Source organism: Miniopterus schreibersii (genome assembly GCF_964146895.1).
Source record: "Miniopterus schreibersii genome assembly, chromosome: 17".
Taxonomy (NCBI): domain Eukaryota; kingdom Metazoa; phylum Chordata; class Mammalia; order Chiroptera; family Miniopteridae; genus Miniopterus; species Miniopterus schreibersii.
In genome coordinates, this window is record NC_138117.1 from 34555932 (window position 1) to 34569033 (window position 13102).

Below are 13102 nucleotides of genomic sequence, written 5' to 3' on the forward strand. Positions count from 1 at the left end.
TACTCCCCAAATTCTTTTTGTTTTTTGTCTTTCATTTGTAATCCTCACCCGGGGATATTTTTCCATTGCTTTTTTCAGAGAGAGTGGAAGGGAGAGAGAGAGAAACATCGATGTGAAAGAGACACATCAATTGGTTGCCTCCCGATCAGGGCTGGGGATTAAGACTGCAACCGAGGTACATGTCCTTGGCCAGAATCGAACCTCAGACCCTCTAGTCCTCTGGCTGATGCTCTAACCACTGAGCAAAACCAACTAGGACTACTCCCCAAATTCTTAAAAAATAAAATTAAAATAAAGAAGAATCTCAAGTTTTGAGAAAGCCTAGTGTAACTAACTGACTGGAGCCCAGGTGGTCTGTCTCTCTGTGGTGGGAAAACTGGGTAGATCACACTGATTATGAAAGGGTAGCCAACATCTTGACAAAAATTACCATTAAGATCAGAAAATGGTGATTCTTGATGAGCTAAAATATGTGGGTCTGTTGTGTTGTGACTTTTTGCATCCTATTTCAAGGGTAAGGACAGAAAGAGCCAAGAGGAGGCGTAGACTTGAAATCATAAGATTCAATTCAGAATCCCAGTTCCACCACATATAATTATCTATGTAACACTTTGACCTTGAAGAACTCTCTACTATAAAAAGTAAATTTCACAGGAAAATGGAAAAGTCCAGGAAAATGGACTCAAATGGAGATTTTCTTGTAGAAACCAGGAAATCTTGGGCAGTGTTCTGTGTACAACCATCTGCCAGGGACTGAGAGAAGCAGGACTGGGAGAAGGTGCTGCAGCAAAGTGGAAGCTGATCCCCTAGGCATTTCTGGGGCTGGGATGGCCCTTCAGAGCTGTCCTGAATTAAGAAGGAGGGCCAAACCTTTGAATCCTTGCAGATTGTCCCCCGGAGAGGGGTGTGACTTTGAGCAAGGCCAATGGAGGGCAGATCCTGGGGAGGGACTCAGCTATGAGCTGTCAGCACCCCACACACCCAGCAGCTACAGGAATGAGTTTCTTAGTCCTGGGAAGGAATCTGAGTGCAGCACTATAGCACCCACTGCAGCGATGGGGCAAAGACTTGAACTCTTAGGAGTGCTCTGCAGTGTTTTTCCTAGTCCTTCCTAACTCCTTTTGCTCTCTGCTCTTGGACTTGCTCAGAAGCTGGAGCCCTTTCCACCAAAGATAGAAGACTGCATTTCCCCAGCTGAGCCAAAACACCAAAGATGTCTCAGCAGGGCAGACCAGTGCAGGCCAGAACAGACTGGCACAGAGTGGAGCAGACTGGCAGGTAGCCGAGCACAGCAGACGGTCAGGAGCAGAGCTGAGCTATCTAGATGGAGAGGGGCCTGGCCCCAGGGTCATAGGGCCCCAGGGCTGCCACACAGCCACGCTCGGCTGTTTAACAGCCATGCTGTATCACAGTTGAGCTGTTTTGCATGAATCATGCTTCTTGTTGACTCTGAATTGGTGCCAACAACCATCCACGGACCATCAGCTGACACCTCTCTTTCTCAAGGCATGCTATCCTCATGCTCAGGGCCAGCTCAGCTTCCTGAGAAATGTAAATAGAGGCCTGTCTGCCTTTCTTTCATAGCACTTTACTCTTCAGCTATGCATTCTCTAATGGATCAATTCGTTAACATTTGCTTTTCCTTTTTGATTATAAGCTCCACAAGCTCAGGCACAATATGGAGTGGCAGGCATGGACCTTAGATGGCTGGATCTAAAGTCTGACTCTTCACTTGTTAGCTCTGTGAATTTAAGTGCACTACTTAACCTGTCTTTGACTTAGTTTTGTCATCTGTAATATGGGGGTAATATCAGTACTTATGTTGCAGAATTGTTGTAAGGATAAATAATTTAATACTTATTTTATAAAGTGTTCAGAACCGATCCTGACACATAAGTACTTACTATTATTTTATATCTTTAGGAGACAGATCATGTTATGCCTTTTCAGGTGCCAGCCCCTATAATCACTTCCTTTCGAAATCTCCTACTATTCCTCTAATTGTTCTAGCTTCTTCAGCCTCCTTTTGACCAGAGTTGCTAAAATCTGATCATTTCCTGAGCCTACTTGGATTATAACAACATTGTTTTTCTTTCCCTATGATTTCAACTGAAAAGAAAATTTCCTTTTGATTTTTATTTCAATTTCAAAATTCAAATTTCAATTTCATTCTGATTTCCATTGAAATTTCTCCACTGGTGGGAAGTAGTTCTACAGTTTCAATTATACTTGAGTTCTGCCCCAAGAAAATCTGGTTTAACATATTCAGTCAGCTCCAGGGAATGGTGCTGGGGAGGCAGAAAGCTTGAGAAAGGCGGCCTTTGCCAGTGTGAGTAAGCCCAGCTCAGCTCCACTTTGCTAAGTGGACCTGTAAGTCGCAATGTTAGTTTTCACGCCCATTACTTTCCCCTTTCTCATCTCTCAATGGACCGCTTGGCTAGCAAGTTGACAGAAGTTTTTAACCTCAGCTCTACTGGCATCTTGGGCTGGGTAATTCTTTGCTGTAGAGAGAAGTCTTAGGCGTTGCAGGATGTTTAGCAGCACCTTTGGCCTCCACCCACTAGAATTCAGAGCACACACCCCACCCTCATCACAGCTCAGCTGTAACAAGCAGAAATGTCAAATATCCTCTAGGGGACAGAGTTGCCCTCAGTTGAGAAGTACTATTTTAACCCAGTTTATATCACATTTTCGATCGTAGACAGAACAAACTGTTATTTTTCCTTCTTTTGCCTCTCAAGTATATCTGTTATCCTTACACATTTACAATTCTACTTGAATTCTAGATTCATTTTCCAGTATATTTAAAGTATATTTAATTTATACTTAATTTGGTGGAAATAGCATTTAAAATATTAGTTATCCAATACAGGTGTTTTCCACTTATACCAGTGTTTTTTTTTTGTTTTTTTTTTTACACATCCTAAAGTACCATGTAGTCCTATAATTGGTTATAAGTTTATTATTAAAAATATTTTCAATTTGTCCTCTTGTTTAATTCCTATTATTACTGATGGGATAAGTATATAAATTATTATTTCCATGTCATAGATGAGACTCAGAAGTTGGGTGGAAGAAGATAGAACCCAGGCTGATTACTTGGGGTTCAGGGGCCTTTTCTTCCATCCTCTGCCTCATTTGAAGGTCTAAAATCGGAAAACACGACAAGGAAGATACACGAGACGGCGAGAGGCATTTCCTACATTTAAAAACAGCGTCGACAGCAAAGCTTTCAGCTTTTACTAGAGGGAAGATTTCCCCATGGTTTAGTGTCCTAACTTCCATCAACCCAGAAATCCTATATATTTCCTTCAACTGATTTCCAGCTCAGTCTTGCAACTCAAGGGATTGGTACAGGTGGAATCAGTTTGAAGATTGCCCCTTTACTAGCGACGCGTGGGTGAAACCCTGAGGCACTGGCACCTCGTTCATCCCACCAGAGCCCTGAAACTTCATTTAAAGGACCAGCATCCTGTGCTAACAGGTGAGTTATGTAGCCATGAACTGACACTCATTATGACCATAAGACTTTTGACTTTCCCCCTCCTTTCCTCTCTCTGCCTAGAGCTTAGGCATGTAGGAATAACTTGGAACATAAAAATCACTGTGCTCTCAGATCTTTCTGCATGATCATAAAAAAAAAAAAAAAAAAAAAGTCTCTTTTCTTCTGCCTCAGGATGTGTTTAGAAGGAACCTAATTTACTAAAATAGGATGTGGAGGGCTAGGCGGTGTCAGAAACAGCAGTGGCACCTTGACCGTGAGTCAGGGCCAGCTTGGGGTGACAGGTCAGCTGGAGAGGAGGAAAGCCATCCAGGCCAGGGAGATGACTGTAATGTCTGGGAGCATGTAGCAGACTATAGGGAAGGTCTACACTAGTAGCTCAGATTACACAGGGTATGAACTCAACACAAGTTAACACGGGTGTGCCAAGAGAGAACCACTGAAAACCCAGGAAGCGAGCAGCATGACAGAAAACTGTCCCCAAATCCGGGCTCCAGCTTCTCAGCAAGTCCAAGAGCAGAGAGGGAAAGGAGTTAGGAAAGACTAGGAAAAACACCGCAGAGCACTCCTGAGTTTTAGAGGAACCACATGATTGAAACGAAAAGCTGGCTCAAGGAACATGTCAGAGACTCTATTATCTGGGGTGGAGAGTAAGACCCTGTAAGATCAGTAGCAAATATTTCTTGATTTTATATCTTTATGTGTTAGATGGACCTGCTTTCATCACACCACAAGTGAGAGTTTATCCATTAAATGAGCAAATGCTTTTTGAGCACTTACAATAAGAAAGACTTTATTTAAAAAGACTATTGCAATCGGGAGAATGCTCTGATCTCAGAAGAGAGCAGCACTGTGCAGAAGAGCATAGCTTTCTTCTATAGCAGGAAGTTTGTGGGGAGTGGGGCAATAGGGTGGGGCAGCCAGGTGGCATCTTTGTGGTTAGCAAATTCAATTCTCAGGATTAGGTGTTAAGGAGGGGACGTTTTGCACCTTAGTGAGTTAGTGCTTGCTGAAACTTGAGAACAAGCTAAATTTTAGGGCTTCTGGGAGGAGGGGAGTCTGACTAAAGTTGGTCAAGGCAAAATTCAATGGCTATGTCATCGGCAATTGTGAGCACTTGGTCATAAGGGGAGTGCTTATGTATAATGTTAAACGGGGTGGTCAAAGATGGGCTCATTGAGAAGGTGGCATATTAGCAGACTTGAAGTAAGTTAGAAAGCAAAGACTTGCGAACGACGAGGGAGCAAAAATTGCTGATACTGGGAGAAAACCATCCCTGGCAGAGGAAAAGGTTAGCGCAAGGCATTAGCTGTCACGTTTGAAAAGTAGCACGACAGATTCTATTTTCCAAAGGTTCGCCCAAGAATGCCTCCCATCATCCCACATGCTCCTTTGCAGTGCAGCCTTGCCACACTCTTGTGAACAGGTAGGTTTATCTCTCCATGTCCTTAAATTCTGCCAGGCTCTGGGACTGCATAAACCAAAACAATATGACTCAAGTGTCAATGTGCCGGTTCTAAGTGTGGCTCTTACTTGGCCCAGAAACTTCTACTTCCTGCCGCCTGCAACACTGCTCTTGTGCTGTTGACTGTCAGGACACTGTCTCCCCTAGCTGCCTTGTGAGAAGCCCAAGGCACATGGAGGGGCCACAAGGTCCACAGACCTAGAAAAGGCCAGCATCCACTTTCAGTCACGGGAGTGAGCTGTCTTGAACTTCAGATAACTTCAGACCCAGCTGACACTGGATTGCAGCCATACAAGAAACTTAATGCCCAGCTGATGTCAGTCAACTGCAGAGTCACAGCGGACAACAAATTGTTGTTTTAAGCCACTTAGTTTTGGGTAGATTGTTAAGGAGCAATGAATGGCTGAAACACATTGCAAGGAGGGCATTGTAACTCGGAGCGAGCAAGAGGGAAACTGGTAGGAGGTAAAGTCAGAGAGAAACATGGGAAGTCCAGTTGGATATTTCCTCATAAGGACTTCGGGTTTTACCTGAGTGAAATGGAGGCCGCCGCAGGGTTCTGCGAGAGAAGTGACAGGCTCTGACTTACATTCCCCAAGGCTCTGCCTGGCCGCTGTGTGGGGAGTCAGTCCAGGCGCTGTTGTAACAGTCCAGGTGAGCGACGCCGATGGCTCAGATCCGGTTGGCGAGGGGCGGGAGGTGAGAAGTTGTTGGCATCTGCAGAGGTAGAGCAAAGAAGTGTTACCTGATGGGTTGAGAAGGAGATAGTTCAGCACACCTGACACTAGAAGAGTGATGTTTCTATTCTTAACTGAGATGAGGAAGCCTGCTGGAGGAGCAGGCTATAGAAGGAAGACTGAGAGCTCGGCTTGGGATATATTTAATTTGAAACAGTATTGGACATCCCAGTGGAAATATCAAGTAGGACATTATAGGTTTGGAGTTAGTGAAGGTGTCAGAGCTGGAGGTGTACATATGGGAATTATCAGCACACGGGTTTTTTAAAGCCATGAATTATTGAGATCTCCTAAGGGATTAAGTCTTAGAGAAGAAAACAGAAAGGAAGGGCACCAGGGACTGATCCCTGAAGCATTTCAAGGTGGAGAGGCTTGGAGGAGACAAAGACAGTAAAACGGACAGAGAAGGAACAGTCAGTGACACGGGAGGAAGGCTGAGAGAGTGTGTCCCAGGATTCCAGTGGAAGGAGTGTTTCCAGCAGGAAGGAGTTGCCCACTGGGTCAAATGCTGCTCACAGGTCAAATAAGAAAAACAAATATTGTATGTCAACTGTAATGGAAAAAGAAAAATAATTTTTTTAAAAAGAAGACAACTGAGAATTGACCTCTCTCTTCAGCTACGTGGTCTCAGCTAAATCATCTCACTCACTCTTTCTCCCCACACACAACCCGGTATTTACTGAGCATTTACTACATGTCAAGTACTTCCTATGTCTAGGGGATGCTAAGGTAAACGAAATGTTCCCTTAAGGAGTCTGTTACCATCCAACTGATTAAACAACATTTACTGCATAAGTACCATGTGGAAGACATTGTGCTAAATATTATGAGGGATATAAATGTTGTATCAGACATGTTTAATCTAATTAGAAACATTAGACAGAAACACACGGACTGTTAAATTATAGTGAAAGTGAAGCCTGAAGAAATATCACAGTGAAGAGTAAGGTTTCAGCAAATGGCAGGCATATGTTATAAGAATAATGCTCTGTGATGGGGGGATAGGTTGCCTAAGATGGAAAAATCTGGAAAAGCTTCATGAAAGGCACACAAATAGAAAAATGCAGGCTGGGGAGCATGTGGCACAGGCACGGGAGGTCAATACACAGGCAACTTCCGAGGAATCAGAAAATGGGTATAAAGTAAGTGTGACAACAGGGACGAACCTGGAGGACATGATTCTAAGTGAAATAAATCGGACGCAGAAAACAGTGTATGATTCCAGTTATAGGAGAAATCTATGGTAAGTTAAACTCACAGAAGCAGAAAGCAGAAACCCCCTGGTGGTTTCCATGGCCTCAGGGGTAAGGAGCGGGGTGGGGGTGGGGGTGGGGGTGGGGGGGGAATTGTATTCATGGGGCAGGAGTTCTGCCATCTACTGGACTACATCATGCCTACAGTTAACAATACTGCATTGTACTCTAAAGAATTTGTTAAATTAACAATACTGCATTATACACTGAAGAATTTGTTAAAAGGGTTTCATGGTAAATGTTCTCACTACAGTAAAAAATAACCCCCAATAATTGTGAATTTTAACAAGGAAGTGGAGATACACTGTTGTGCATGACTTTGGATTTCGGCCTTTCCTGAGCTATGACAGGGTGGGGTGAAGAAGTCTGGGACCACTGGATGGCTCATAAATTGCTCTTTTAGGGTGACCAATCTGGTGGTAGAAGTTAGGGTGAAGTGTGGTTGGGGGATGACTAAACTCAGAAATAATATTAATGGAATGAATTGCTACCTAGAATAGTACAGGTATTTTAAAGTTTTTTGCAACCTCATGGAGACTTTCCCTTTTCACTGATGTGTGTTCTTATACATTTAGGGTGGTGTGTGTGAGTGTGTGTGTGTGTGTGCGTGTACGTGATGAATATCTATTTCTTGATGCATTAATTCATAAAATACTCCATTTTTGCTGTCTGGAACAGAGTCCATTCACTTCACATTCTAGATATCACTTGTACTTAAAAATTTAGTTTCAATGCTTGGGTTTTTGTTTTTGTTTTTAATATCGTACAACAAAAATAACTTGTTTTAGGATTTATTTTTTTCTTATTTTCTAGTTATACCATCACATCATCCACAAACATTGGTATTTCAGTGTTTTTTGTTCTCACTCTTAAACTTTTATTTTTAATCTAGAAAATCTGGGAATGGTGCCTGGCACATAATATCTCTCAAAAAATCATAGTTTGTTCTTATCTTCCTTTCCCCCATTTTTAGATGTCTAGAAAAAGTATCCACTAAATATGCCACATTTAGGTGATTTTATTTTTAAGTCACTGTTAACCTTTTATATTTTAAAACTCTTAATCTTATCTTGTAACTTAAAAATCCCTCCCCCCCCATCTCTTCCATTTAAAAACATTTATTGAGCACTCATTACGTGGGTAACAAAACCTGAACACAACCCACCCACCATCCCTATGAAGGTCTCAATCTTTCTGCGGGGACAGACACTAATCAATGTAGACAATATAAAATAATAGATATTCAACAGGTAAAAATAAATTGCTAGATTTCTCATTTCTTGTTTCAAGTTTTATTGTTATATTTTAAAAATTTTGATAAATTGGTTAAATTTGAATATATAAATTTATAATTTTTTCCAAAGCACTCTTAGTATTGCTACTGTATTATCCGATATTAATTTTATCTTTCCACTGTTTTATTCATGACTTTATGTTGTCATTCTTCTTTCTCCCTTTTAAATATTAATTTACTACATGTTTGAGGGTAAGTTTAATGTGTTAGTGATAGTAATAGCATGACTTACTACATTTTTGCTGGTTAATTACTCTTTTGGTGAGTATTACTTCTAGTGATTTATTTTTATTTTTTAAATATATCTTTATCGATTCCAGAGAGAGGAGAGGAGAGAGAGAGAGAGATAGAAACATCAATGATGAGAGTCATTGATCGGCCACCTCCTGCACGACCCTGACTGGGGATCGAGCCCACAACCCGGGCATGTGCTCTGACTGGGAATTGAACCCTGATCGCCTGGATCCTAGGTTGATGCTCAACGGCTGAGCCACGCCCAGCCGGGCTACTTCTAGTGCTTTAAATACATGTTTTCATTTTGTTGTATTAAACATATCTTTGGAGGCTATTTGTTATATTTTACTTTGAAATTTAGAAAAGATTCTTTTCAGTAGAAACCACCAGGATGTTCACAGTGAATGGTATACTGAACACATTTCAGATTTTCTCATTTACCCTATAAATTTACTTTTGCTATTCCTAGAGTTCCTGCTTCATGCATCTACATGTGCATTAGATGCTTTAAAACTCCCCCCCCTTTTAAAACTCATTTAAACTCATCTAATTTTCATTATACTTAAAATATTAACGTGGGTTTTTACAACTCTTTCTACTTTTCCTTTTATTTACTTATTCGGTTTTTTAAATGAGCAGATTATTTCTACTCTCTGAAAAACTTCTGGCCTCAGCCTCTGTTAGTAGATGATGTCAATTTAAACAAAACTGGCTACAAGATAGAGCGAATTCTGGCAAAAGCCTCTTGAATGATTTGGAGGTAAAAAAAGGCTGTATTTGCTACTAGTCTAAAGGTGACATGGCCCTGACATCTGGCAATTAGCAGAGATTTTGTACATTATGGGTCCCATGGGTCCTGAGGCTGGTCATGAGGCCAGCGAACTGAGAAACATGAGTGTGGTTTGAGGGGCTGGGCAGATGTTCTTTAAGATTAATTAACTTTTGGCAACTTTTTCTGAGAAGTGAATTAGAAAGTTAGCTTTTGTTTATTCTCAGAAAACGTACCATAAAAGTAAACAAATCTGAGAAAGAACCTTCTGTACATTTTGTGGTTTGCACTAAGGAAGGTAAAAGGGTGGTGTGAGCTTGAGGCCTGCAGCGTTTGTGAGCACCTCCAGCATCCACAGATCATATCAGAAGTCTGCTCTGCCTGACACGGACAGCAATCCACATTCATATAAGTGCCACCAACACAAGGGGGGACTGACCCAGTCACAGGTACCGCTTTAACTCCACAAAGCTGAAATGGATCCCCCCATTTTCCCTGCTCATTAACCTAGAAGTTAAAGGGAGAGGTTATCTTGTGGTGTCTGTGAGTGACTGAGTGAAATCCAGCACCACATTTTGAGGAACAGTGTGGAGAGACAAATAATAATAGTAATAATAATAACCTTAGGAAAACTGGTAAAGAAGGGCAAACTACTGACCGAACACTGCCTGGAATTCCTAAGGTTTTTACTTGGCTACAGTTCTAGCTTGTACCTGCTAAGCAGAAAGGATGTCTTTCCCTTTCTCTCAGCTCACTTCTAATTTTTCTTACAGTGAGAGTGGACAGTTACAATTCCTGGCAAGGTAAAAACGACAGCCGAATCCAATGTCTGGGTTTGTGTGACCACAGAGAGGGGCAGAATCTGCAGCATCCACCTTGACCAAATATAATTTTACGACTTGCTTCTCAAACTACCTATGAAAAAGGGACAGTTTCATTTTTTAAATTTCTAATCCATCATAGTCTGCCAATTCTTTATAAAACATAATAAAAATAAATTACTAGAAAAATTACAAAAAGGCAGAAAGTGAAACTTTTTTATTATTAAATGGAACAGGCATGCAATTTCCTTGTCAGACTCCTATGAAAGTTTCTAAAGGCTTTTTCTCAGTTTCCCTACTCATCTTGTCATAGGTGGATGGCCTGCTTTGTTTTATGGGCAGATCTGAAGTAGCACTTTTCCAGTTGTAAATATTTTGAGGTAATATTGTGACTAAGCTTTTAAAACATACACTTGTTGAAATCTCTCTATCAGTATATCTATCTATGTATGAATCTATCATATCTATTATCTATACCTTTGTATATTATTTCCCCCGATTCAAACTGTATGCTTCAAGTGTATTGTATTATATTGTATTGTATTGTATTGTATTGTATTGTATTGTATTGTATTGTACTGTATTGTATTCTATTTTCTATTTTATTCTTATTTCATTCCATGGACCCCAAAACAATTGCTGAAAATCAATGGCTCTGGCAGTTCACTTTATATTTCCTGATTGCAGATTTTTAAGTAAATGAGGAAAGTCATGCTAAAAAGTGAATCTGTTTCTATTTTAGGCTTGCTCTTCTTCACTTCTTGATATAAATTTCTGGGGGTCATGTTTTGATTGACAGAAATTCCTTTATTCTTTGGTTATACCTTAAGATTTTCACAATGAAATGCCCAATTGACCACTTTTCTTCAGATGCTTTACCACCCCCTTTAAAAAAAAAACCATAGTGGGAGGGAAGCTGGCGGCCCTGTGAGAAGCAGCAGAGGCCCCGCTCCCAGCCACGGACTCGATTTACCCCTAAAATGCTACGCACCCAGCTTGGAAAAACCAGAGACACATACCTGAGTGGGCGGAGTGCAAGTGGGGAGCACTGAAGACACATCACGGAGTCCGGTAGGAGGGGGGCGTAGGAAGGGGGAGTCCCCCTGAAGCCTGTGATGGGTGCCGAGCCCTGAGGCTTGGAGGCTGCAGGGCTCCCTCCCCTCGGGAGTGCGGACCGGCCTCCAAAAGCGGGGATCCCACACCCGGAGCGACCAGAGGGGAAGGAGCGCCCCACGCACAGGGCAGAGGGACCCCGGGGAGCGGTGAGTCCCGGAGGGGACGGCGCCTTCCTAGGAAACAGGGCCTCTAATGGCGGCCACGACCCGCATCTAAGCTCAGGGCGCTGCCCATAGGAAAGGCTGTCCCACAGTGTGTGGCACCTGAGTGGTAAGGGACACAAGGACCCTCTGCCTCCCTGTGGGGCACTGTGTCGAGCCCCAGAAAGCGCTGAATCTGGTTGGCGTGGGGGAGGGGAGGGGAGGAGCCCTCCCGCCCCGAGCTCCCAGTGGGAGCGGCTGGGACCTGTGACCAGCCCTGAGGGGCGCCGTGGTGGCGCCTGAAGCCGCCCCAGCTTTGCTGAGACCGGCAGTGCGGGGAGCTGCGTGGAGCTGACTTTGGGTCCCCTCCCGCGGGCGCCTCGGTGCGCGGGCGGCGGGACCTTGCGGGGCGGACTCTCTGCCTGTGTGTTGCTCTGCGTTTGTGAGTCTGATCGGGGAGCTGGCTCCCACCTTCCTGGCGTGCACTGGGGGACAGACCAGCGGAGGCTGGGGTTGGGGGCTGCACAGTAGATGGTCTGAGGGGCGGGCCTGGTGCGACCAGCCAACCAGAGCTGAGCAGGGAGGGGCGGGGCCCGCCGGCCTCTCCTGCAGCGGGGAGCACCGCCCCCAGCAGGAAAGGGGCGGGTCCCGATCACTGAGGCCCCAGACACCCCCCAGGGCACAGTCCTGAGGGGAAGGGAGAGCAGCTCATAGGAGGACTCTGCAAGAATAAGACTCTCGGGGACTGTTGTTTGGGAGCCGGAGGAAATGCCGAAAACCCCTGCTGGGGGCTGGGCAGGCAAAGGGCTCACCAGAATGTTCTTTAATCAAACCCACTGAGCCCAGGCTGCTGAAACGGCCCAGACAGAAAAGGCAACAGGCTGAAATCAATCTGAAGCTGCAGCAGGTCAGAGCCTGGGGAACTAGAACCAGAGGACAGGGTAGGGACTGAGGAGCTGGCTGTGGAGCTGAGACTAACTCCCGCAGAGTGACCTCCTGACAGCGACACCTCTAAGGGGAGTGACACCCTGGGCTACACTAGCCACCCTGCACCCTGAAGACTCTACAGAAGACTCTGGGGTAAGACCAGGCAGCTACAAGGTTGCAAAATAGCTGACAAGAGGAGGTGGCCCATGGAGACCCTCAGATCAACCATCTACCTGAGGACACCAGAGCCAAACCCAGATGGCTCCTCACAGTGGCTGATACACAAGCACGTCCCAGGAGAACGGAAATCAGGACACACAGCGAGCCCCAAACATAAGCTGCCCAGAAGAAACCCACCTGATTACTGTCTTTTTTTCTTTTCTGTTTTCTGTTTTTGTTTTGTTTGTTTGCTACTCTTTTTCCCTTAGCAAGAAAAGAAAGGGGGGAAAATTATTTGTTTTTTCTTCTTTTTAAAATTTATAATTTTTTTTTAATTAAAAATTTTTTAAATTAATTTTTTCCTTTTTTTAAAAAAGAATTTTGTTTTGCTGAGCTTGGACTTTATTTTGTTTCTCTGTTTTGTTTTGTTTATTTGCTTTGTTTTGTCTTATCCTTGCTTCTACTATCAAGACTTTCTTGATATTCATGCTTAATGACTAGGACTTTATCATTATAACCAACAAGTTTACTGCTTCCTCTATAGTTTCCCTCAAATCTCTTATTGGACTCCCTCCCTGCCCAGGCTTTATCTCTCTCTCCTCTTGATCCATTGGCATAACTTTTTTTTTCTTTTTTTCTTTCTTTTGTTTTCCTTCCTTCAGCCTTCCTGTGTTTTTGTTTGATT